A 6374-nucleotide genomic window follows, 5' to 3' on the forward strand; every position below is an offset into this window, starting at 1 on the left:
GATGGGGACACATGACAACAAACATTTCCGAGTCAATCAAAGCACTGCTCAAGGGTACACACAATCTCCTAATTACTACTTTGGTACAATCAACACACTATATATTAGGAGTTTTATATGCAGAAAGGGGACAACGACATCAGACATAATTAGCTTATGATCGAGTATACGCAACACAGACGATTGCATGGACAACATTAAATATGAAGTTTGTAACACCCCAAATTTCATAATAAACTATTTTATTAATTAAATAAGATTTTAGATAATTAATTTGGTGTTAAAATTATTTTAGAGTATATGTTGATTAGTTTTATGATTAATTTTGTTTATATGTGTGTTTCCTATGATTGGTTAATCTTGTACATATTTTGACTAAATAAGTGATATAAATAACAAATAATAGTATTTTATTATGTGTGTTTCCGATATTTTATTATTTTATATATTTTTCTAAACAATAATAGTATTTTAGTGTAAATATTTTAGAGAATAAGATTTAAACGATTTTATGTGTATATGCGAGTTGGTAATTAATGTGATATTTTCTTGTGCGATTGACTAATATTAAATGCGTACTTAATTATATTTAATTATTTTTTAAATATATCTTATTTTAATTATTTATTTTATAAATAATTATCTTGAGATAGTAGTAATATTGTATTTGATTTCATTTATTTTAATATAGTTGACATGGTACGATGATTTTATATGTATTTATATTTGTTTATTTTATCATTTTGACTATTATGTAAAGACGGTAGTAATTTTTATATAATTATTTGAAAATATTATAGTAATAATTATAGTGATTATTTTGAATGTCGAGTTTTAGTTATTAGTAACATATATTTGTTTTAAAATTAATTATTTTAATTATTCTAATTTAAAAAATATTAGTTTTGAAATATTAATAATATTACTTTTGATAATTATTGGTTTTAATAAAAAATAAAAAATTAAAGAAAGTAATAAAATGGATTTCATGGGTTAAGCCCATATGGAAGACTAAAACCTAATTAAACAATAATAAACAAAAAAAAATTAAAAAAGGAAGAGAAACAAAATATTAGAAAGAGAGAGGGGCGGGACACAGGAGCAGCAGCAGCCGCACGTCAGTTTTGCTCTGGAGAGAAAATAAAGAAAATCGACACCAGCGATCGATAATTATTCTAGAAATTTTTTTCGGTTTTCGTCCAAAGTTCAATATGTTGTTTCTTATATTTAGTTAGTCAATTAAACACAATTTTTCAGATTTTTAACAATCCCAATTTCTCTCTAAAATATCCGACTTCTCCGTTCGTATAATTCGTTATTTTGCTCCGTTCTTCTTCGTCGAAAGTCTGATTTGGGTGAAAGCAACACCAAAACGATCGTGTGAAAAGTGGCTATATTATCCTCTCATTAGTTTTCTATTTTATGATAAGTTTCCTTGACTGAATTTCGAAATTTAATTTTTAGAGTCCCTGTTCATAATCTATTTTTGACGTTTACCCATAAAATATCGAGTTAGATCGATTGAAGGACAAAAATTGAAATGACAAAGGTTGTTTGCTCATGGAATCGTATTTGTGTGTGAAAGTGTAAGGTAAGGGGTGAGAGAACGTTTGAATTCATGAGTATAATATATTATGAGATGAACGAGAAAATTGTATTTCCCAACGATTCATCTGCGGCGCACTACGTTCGGCAGTAGCCATTTGAGTGATAAATTAATTAATATGCAAAATGGAATTTTTGAGATTAAAATATGGAATACAAATACTTATAGGGTGTTGATTGATTCGTTAAATGTGTATTATTTAATATTATTGTGATATTTGATTTAATTTCGTTAAATGTTTGACATTTGATATTATTGTGATATTTGATTTAATTTTGTTAAACGTGTTTCCTTTGATATTATTGTGATATTTGATTTATTTTTTGTTTAATGTGTGATATTTGATATTATTGTGATATTGGATGTCGAATGAATTTTATATATATGTTTGATTAGACGGATTTATGTGATGTGATAAATAAAGGTATTTTCATTTTGATAAGTTTATGTGATTATGATGATGTATAAATTAATAATAATGATGTTATAAATTTGTGATAAGTTTATGTGATGATGTATGATTGATGATATTGATGCTATAAAATTGTGATGAGTTTACATGATTAATGATAATGATGTTGTGAATTTATGATGAGAATATTGAAGTAACCCCATATAGTTGGTGAAATAATTGCGATTCCAATTTGTGTTTGAGATGACGGTCGTAATGGAGTATCATAGGCCAATGAGGGGAGAAGATAAATATTGAGAATTCGTGAAGTGAATATTATTTTGTCATCATATGGGTTGGACCTGACAAACCTAGTGATTCTGGGGAAGTACAACTGAATGAGCCTGATTATGGCGGTCTATTGTTGAGGCTTAAGGCAAGATTGTTAGACCCTGGAGGTATTCGGGTGGAGAATTCCTAGGTGACTTGGAGGTAGCACTCCAAATATCGGGAGCTACCATTCAACACGCGTTTACCTCAACTGTCGCGTATATGTGTCTCGGGTTGAGTTGAAGGGATCTATGAGGACATGACCAATTTGAATTGTCCGTCCACCGGGATGGTGGCATAGTATCAAACCTCATAAACAAATACTTCAGAGTTAGAATGATACCACATTGTGAAGTAGAGTCTAAACTCATGCATAACATTTCATTTTGTTGTGATTAATGCATACAACATGCGATAATAATTTCCCTTAGACGATTTGATGTTACAGTGAAATGTATTGATTTCCCTTGAGTGATTTTGACTTTTAATGTGATATTTTTCTTGAGCAATGTTTGTATAATGATACGGTTCTATAATGATTGTTTGTGTTTTATTAGCTTAATTTGATATATGGTTCTATAATGATTGTTTGTGTTTTATACAGTTATTGGAAATATATTTTTATTTATTATCTGAAAATTGTAGAAAGAATGAATTATTATTATTATTATTATTATTATTATTATTATTATTATTATTATTATTATTATATTATTTTGGGGTTTATGGTGTCACAAAGTTGGTAAATCTAATACTCACCAAGTCATACAATTCGATCGAAATTGTTATTCTTTCATGGTCCATGAAACAGTAAACCCGAGAAAGGTGCAACCAATTGGCCATTTTGACGTCAACCTTTAAAAAAAATGGTGTGATTATGGAAAATTTCAGGCTATACATGTTCTTACGCTCGTCAAAACTATTTAGTGTTTCTACTTAGTGTTAGTTACATGTTCTTACGCTCGTCAAAACTATTTAGTGTTTCTACTTGACGTGTACAAGGTTGTTAATGTATTTATCATCTACAAAGAAGAGTTTCTACATATACCCAATGAAGGATATTGGCCCACATTTGAAAGTGAAACTTTGTATCACAAGCCTGAAATGCGGAGAATTAAAAAATACCGTCCAAATAATACCCTATTAGAACTGAAATGGAAGTTAAAGAAAAGTACTAAGAAAATGTAGACTATATCGGTTAACTGGTCATACTCGAACACATTGTCCAAATGTTACAAGAAGTTTTAGTCGCTCTATATAATTTAAAATTTGTATTTATGTATTTATCTAAATTATATATATATATATATATATATATATGTATATATTGTTATTTGAAAAAAAAATTAATTTTTTTTTGTAAATTATTTCAGGAAGTCGCCATTTGAAAGGTTTTCTTAAGGAAGTTACCATTCTAAATGACGACTTATACTTAGAAAAAAAAGTCTATTTTGGTTAATAAATTTAAAAAGAGAGTATTTGGGTAATTTTGTTTAGAAATAGGGTTATTATTTAAAAAAAAAAAACCCAAATTGGGGCCGAAGCCCACATATTGATATAAACTAATGACCAAAGCAGTGTCGTGAGTGAACTTATCTAGCGAAGGCATTAACTCGTCAGACATGCTAATCAACTTTCTCACTTGTGTTCATCACTCTCAATCCTTGCATGGCGATGGAATCATGTCCCCAAGCAAGAACTCAAATTTCATATTTAATTTGGAGATTTAGGCATCGGTGAATTCTAAAGATTTGCAATTATTGATATAATCTTACAAAATTATATCTATCATATTTGAAGTAATTCATCACCAAATTCTCAACATCTTTTGTGTCATGAAATTCTTTATTTCTTTATAAATAACTTTCTCAAACATCCAATACTACTATTATATTGTTGTTGCATGTGGAATTTTTCCCATGTCTATCATGAAAGGTTATAAAAGAACTAAAATGTATTGAAAAGTTAATAATAGTTTTTTATTTTAGAATCTTGATATTTTAAAGGATAAACACGAAACATGACTTTACGTAAAAGAATTTAATATTTCTAAAGCTTTTCTTCCATATCAATAAGTGTTATAAAAATAAATATAAATTGATTTTGTTTGTTGCATAAAAAGAGAAAAAAAAAATGACGAAAATTCTCATGTTTTTTTTCGTGTTATGGTCTGTTTTTCTTGCTTTTGTAGTAAGTGGCATAAGTGCCGGTAAGTTTTTTTCTCCAATTCTTTTCAAAATAAAAAATATTTGTCTTTTATTTTATCCTCTTTTATTAACCCTCATAATTTTATTGTAAGCACAGGACGATCTTTGCCGTGTATAGAGGATAGGGACTGCGCTTACTTAATAAATTTACCTTGGCGTGAACATTGGTTTACGCGTTGTGTTAATAATCAATGTCTCGGCTGGTTCAGACTCTGAGAATTAATACTACGTTAATAACTTATGTCCAAGCTTATAAATTTATTAGAAATCTTAATATTATCCCTCTTATATTATAAGTTTGAGTGAACTATATTTTGTTTTTCATAATGGGAATGATTTGAGTATTAGCTTTATTTATCGTTTTTAATTTGATTAGAACTTATCTTTCTTTTTATCAAAGGTATCCTTAGCTTATTTTTGAAACATATCATTTACTGAAATAATCCTTCTTTCGTTTAAATTTTTACAAATTTTATTCCATCCATGTGACACGTTCTTCTTGCAAATATGAAAATATAAATATTTATAAAAAATAATTTTTTTTAAATAAATATAAAAGGAGTCGCAACTATTTTTCCCCCTTAGAAGATAAAATAAATACCACCATAATTAATTTATATGACCGTAAGATATTGGGTTTGAATCCATAACATGACATTCAATCACACTGACGGAGCTCTACTGGAACATACAATAACTTTTTTTTATAATAAAAATAAGTTATAAAATAATTACTAAAAATACTAATTAAAAAGATATACTACATCATTTAACTTAAATTTTAATGTCAAGTATTTTGAGTTTTGACTAGAGATATAAAAATCAAACAAATGATATAATAAACTCAAATAAAAAATCAAAATCAATTAAATTAATTTTTTGTTTTGTTTGAGTTTTATTTGAATCCAATCAAATAAACTCAATCTCTGTTATTTTGAGAATAATTTCACTTCATTTAAAATTGATCACCGATATCTGAATAAAATCATTAGACTATATTAATAGTGTTATCTTAAATATGTTTTGTATTTAAGGATTTTTTAATCATTTATATATTATTTATCTCATGGTAATTTAAAAAGTGTTCACGTAATTATTTTAATAGTATAAAAAAACTAGTATTTTATAAAAGAAAATTTTATATTTTTAAAATAAGTATCTTAATTTTTATTAATTTCAAATCAACATAAACTAATTCATTAGTTTGAGTTTAATTTTATAAGATTTTTTTTTTTTAATTCAATCAAACTAATTTTCTTTTTTATTTAGATTTTTTCCTTTCCAAAGATACATACCAAATCAATATATTATACTCATAGTTTCGTCTCTCTTAAACATCTGCAACTTTTCAGTGCAATTGATCCAACAAAAAAATTGTGTGTTTATGTTGCAAATTTACAGCATAAAATTTTAATATACAATAAAATACTATATTTAATTTATCAATTAAAATTTTAAAAATTTTAATAGTATTTAGTAAAACTCTGTCACTATCCAATCTAATACCTATTAGGACTTAAGCACGAATCACAACTAAAATATTATTCTCTTTAGTTGATTATATTCGAAACTTATTTATAAAAATATCACAACCTCATATCCCATGGTTGTGATTTGCGCATAACTTATTACCACTAACCTAATCATAACTTAAATATATTAAATGCTAATCAACCGTATAAATATAATGAAATCTACACTGACGCTAATTATTAAAATTAAAAAAAAAAGTTTATCTTATTTTATTTAGCGTCGACGCTATGTATCAATAAAATATTAAAAAAAAATTTGGCACACTTGTGTCGGCTTAACCTGTAGTACCCTAATTTTGTCCATTTTG

At 26.6% G+C, this 6374-nt stretch overlaps 1 long non-coding RNA gene across 1 annotated transcript; it reads left to right on the forward strand.

The window, feature by feature from the left end:
* Window positions 1-4453: 4453 nt before the first annotated feature.
* On the forward strand, window positions 4454-4861 carry LOC113786769 (uncharacterized). Its single transcript, XR_003473082.2, has 2 exons — window positions 4454-4536; window positions 4632-4861. It is a non-coding gene; the product is annotated as an uncharacterized lncRNA (long non-coding RNA).
* Window positions 4862-6374: the final 1513 nt, after the last annotated feature.

The sequence above is a fragment of the Cicer arietinum genome, chromosome 5 (assembly GCF_000331145.2).
Source record: "Cicer arietinum cultivar CDC Frontier isolate Library 1 chromosome 5, Cicar.CDCFrontier_v2.0, whole genome shotgun sequence".
Lineage (NCBI taxonomy): Eukaryota > Viridiplantae > Streptophyta > Magnoliopsida > Fabales > Fabaceae > Cicer > Cicer arietinum.